Raw genomic sequence first — 4,664 nt, forward strand, 5'->3', positions numbered from 1 at the left:
TGACCCATCACTGGACAGGGCATTAAAAGTGAAGAATGGGATGGAAGCTGTGTTTGCTCCCTACCATGAAATAATGAAGGAGATGAAACGTGAAAGAGAGCAACTTCCAATAACTATGTTTTTCTCAAAGAAAAACCAATGCAGCCCTGCATCTGCCCTGCCATCCACATCTGGCAACTCATCCTCTCCTGCCTCACCAAGCATGGATGATTCATGCATGGAGGACGAGTCAGCTGATGATCCCTGTCCTAACTCCCCTGCCTCGTCTGATGTCTCAGAGTGAAACTCTTCTGTAACTAAAGGTATGTAAAATGATAACAAACAGACATTAACTAAAAATATTCCTGTACTTATAGACGTGAATTAAAGTTTTATGTGGTGCACACCTTGGGAAAAAATATATATATATATATATATATATATATACGTACAGTATGTGATACTGAGCAAAAAAGTCAGGTAACAAGTTTAATAATTTCAACTTAACTTGTGGTGTAATGATTGAAAAATCATTTTGTCAGATTGTAAGTCTTCGAGTAGCGTTGGTGGCTGGCAGCAAACAGTAAATAGCTGGCAGTGGCCGGGGGAGGTGCGACTGTGTGAGTTGGGGGACATACGACCATGCGAGTGTTTGCTATCACCAGTTACTGCATCTTTTTATTTTGTACTGTTTTGTGAATAAATGTGTAGATAATTGTGTATTACAGTACGGTGTTTACGTTTTTCCTTTATAATGGAGTATGTACTTTCAATCTTGTAAGAAGGTATTTCGGGATGAGTATGGAGGTTTCGGGACAATTCGCTGTCAAGGTAAATCACCGTCACAACAAAAACATGACAATTCGCCTTCATTAATGAAGATAGCTATGGACGACGCTAGAATATAATTCAAAGGCGACTACAGTGAGGAAGAAACAAGTTAATTATTGACTAAAGGTGCAACTAATAAATAATATCCAGAGCCTACGCTATTGAACATAGACTTTGCTGGATCCCCCTGAAATATAGTTATTAAAGTATCGATTAATTAATAATAAGTATATTTATAAAAGAATTGATTAATTAATAAGTATATTTATAGAATGGCGGGGAATCGTCCATGTTTTGAAAGGGAATTGTCTGACTGCGAATTCTCTCGCAACCAGTATGGACATGGACTGTGTGATGGATAGCATGTTGGACACAAGTGCAAGATTCAATTGTTAATAGAGTATTCGCGTATTTGGCATTTCGCGGGGGTTACAAGAACGTAACTACCGCGAAATATGCAGGATTACTGTACTGTTAGATTGATTTATTTACCAGTAAATGTACAATGAAAGACACAACTTTCTTCCCAGTTCCGTCTGAAGAAAATTTACACCAGGAGAAATACAATGAAAACCCTGTTTCTACTAGTGCGTGTTTCAAATGGTTTGATTTTTCCACCCAATTTCCGTCAGACCTTGGGAAGATGCTAGTGTCTCTCATTGTACATTTGAAGCAGCAGAATGACCTTACCAATTCAATTCATAATCCTCCAGCTTGTTTCTGTAATTTTCTGACAACTTTCAGTTCGGCAAATTACTTTTTCTAGCTGAAAAATTTCATCCCTGTTATTATCGTCACTTTCCCCTACGATCGTTTCCAGCGCAGTGGAAGAAACTCAACATGCTCAAAGGTGGATATCATTTCCCAATTTCCCCACTGGAGGTTAGATTAGGTTAAATTATTAGGCACAGATAAGCTCGGTTAGGTCTGGTTTAGTTAAACACTTAGAGAAGAACAGTCCCTTCTGCCATTATTTTAACAAAATAAACAAGAGTTGTCACACCAGAATAGCTAAAAATGACGGGGAAACAGATTTAACAAGAAACGTTTACTGTATTTACCAACCCAGAAATAATCTGAAAAATATAACAGACTATCAGGAAGAACTGATATGGTAAGGTGCTTTTACTGCTTAAAATAAAGGCTATGTTTAGCACCCTGACTGTGGGTTCAGAAATTTGCGTGCTCCCGTGGTTGGCCTTGGGATCATTTTTTCAAAGTTCTAAAATCAATTTCTTTCTCTTACATTTGTGAAAAGACTCGTCAGGCACACCTGGCTTTTTTTATTATTTTAATTTTCTCCCCTAAACCCATATTGTGATTTGCTATGATTCGTGAAGAATTAATAAAATAAGGATGCCTGTTACATTAACATGAAAACATCAACGAAAACATCTGGGATGAAGTGAACTGTGAATGCCTGAGTGCTTGGGATGGTAGAGTAGGGTTGTGTAAACACACCAGTGACCCTTGTTCCCTTCTCATAATTGCTCACAGTTTTTATAGCTCACCCTAACTCAATGTCACTGACACCGGTACAGTAAGGTGTTGTTCAAAGCCAGCATCTATGAAAGCAATAATGGAATACATTATTGTTTGTATCTGTCCTCTCTCACACACACACGTAAGAACGAACAAAAGAATGAGCAGTAAATGTACACTAACTTTAAGGAGCAGAAATAACTGTGCTCCGTCGGTCAGAAATATGTTGGGAAGAGCGATACCGAACGAAGAATGTGAAACTGAATTCTAGCCTACGAGAACATGTGGGAGGAAAGAGTAATTTTTTGTTCTGATTAGCAAACATTTTTGTTCCATATCGTCTCTTAAAATTGTACAATCCATAATCTTTCGTGTAAGCATACAGCCTAAAGACATTACCAATTCAGTTCATATTCCTCTAGTTTGTCGTCTGTATTTTCCTGACTATTTTGAGGGTGGTAAATTATGTTCTCTTGCTGAAAGAAACTTACTCAAAATTAGGGCACATGTAACATAAGCATGTAAACATCAGTGAGTACTTCTGAAGTGAAGAGAACGCCTGACTGCTTGGGATGGTAGAGCAGGGTCGTGTAAAAACTCCAGTGACCTTCGTTCTCTTCCCATAATTGTTTGCTGTTTTTTATAGGATGCCCTAACTCAATGTCACTGACATCGAAACAGTAAAGTGTCGTTCAAGGCCGGCAGCTATTAAGGGGTTATTGGAATACTGTATGAAAAATTCAAAATGTGCACCATGCTCGCTTCCCAAGAGAAAACGAAATAACCCCTCTCTGGTAAACAAATTTTCACGCACTTCTCAGTTGAGTCCACATCCCTCCTCTCCTTGCGGCTTCGTTGTACGTGAGGATATTTTCACAGCTCTTCACCTTTTCATATTGTTTCACCCTGCCTCCCAAGAGCCCTGCATCATCTCCAGCATTGGGGGGGCCCGCTGCAAAAAAGCAGCAGCACCGTATTCTAACTCTGGAAAGGAAATTGGAAATTATAAGACCCCATGAGGAGGAGAAGAGAGTCTCGGAGATTGGGTGTGCTTTAGGCCTTGCAGCTTCCACCGCTGGGACTGTGACGAAGAAAAAGGAGATGTACAAGAAAGAATATGGCCACCAATTTCTCTGCAATTGTATACAGGTATTGCTTACTTCAAAATAGTGAGGGGTTAAGTTTGGGGGGGGGTTCCGAAGGGGTCCTGGGATGCATCCCCCATTTATACAGTATGTACATTTCAATGGGGAAAATCGTTCCAATATATGAAATTTCGAATTACGAAAGTTTCTTTTGGTCACTATCCCTTTCGTATATCGAAGACTCACTGTATCCAACATCTGGAAGCATGGCATTATCATCACTATCTCCAAACCCAACAAAGACCCCATGTTACCTTCCTCACATCGCTCCGTCACACTCCTCTGCACCCAATAGAAGTCACTGAACGACTGGTATTACAACTATAGTCGCAGCGCACGACTCTGAGATTGTCATTCTCGTACACTGGCAACCTACCATTGAAATGTGCATCTGACCTTGTATCATATTATACAAGAATCATATTATTAAGCCATACCACAATGAGTACACCGCTTCCCGTCCGATCAGCAAAGTTAAGCAACGTTGGGTCTGGTTAGTACTTGGATGGGTGACCACCTGGGAACACCAGATGCTGTTGGCATAACGTTCTCCCTACATGTCAAGTGGGGTTGGTGGAGGATTAGTGTCCCTCCCTGTAAAACAATTAACACTAAGCCCTTGGCCACCCCATTTGGGATACATGGCGTCTGGCAATGAATGAATGATATTATTAAGCACGAATGTTATATACAAATATCATTATACACGAACATATTATACACGAATCACATGCATCTCATACACGAAATCAGACACATTGTTGACGGGTAGGTTGCCAGGGTACGATAATAACAACCTCAGAGTCGTGCACCACTACTATAGTTACACCTCACACCCCCCTAGCCCCATCACAACATGGTTGTAGGCCACTACACTCCATAAACACTCTTCTTACAGACCTTACACAGAAAGTTTTTGATGGCATGAATTCACCCAGCCCATCACACAGAACACTCCAAGTCACACTAGACATTAGCAAAGCTTTTGATGCCATCCCCCGCCACAACCTCACAAACAAAATATTCAACACAAACATGCACACTAACACAAAAAGATGGCTGACAAGCTATTTAGCAGGTAGATGTGCACACGTAACATTTGCCGGTCAATCTTCGAACATCAAAAACTTCACAAATGGCGTCCTCCAAGGATCTGTTTTGTCCCCTAGTCTCTTTAACCTATACCTGCACGACATATCCACGCCCCACACATCACAAATACACACA

The 4,664-nt window shown here is 40.4% G+C and overlaps 1 pseudogene; it reads left to right on the forward strand.

The window, feature by feature from the left end:
* Positions 1–3,859: 3,859 nt before the first annotated feature.
* LOC145392018 (5S ribosomal RNA) lies at positions 3,860–3,979 on the forward strand (annotated as a pseudogene).
* Positions 3,980–4,664: the final 685 nt, after the last annotated feature.

This window comes from Coenobita brevimanus, chromosome 20, assembly GCF_032717465.1.
Source record: "Coenobita brevimanus isolate Jiangsu-jjx chromosome 20, ASM3271746v2, whole genome shotgun sequence".
NCBI lineage: Eukaryota > Metazoa > Arthropoda > Malacostraca > Decapoda > Coenobitidae > Coenobita > Coenobita brevimanus.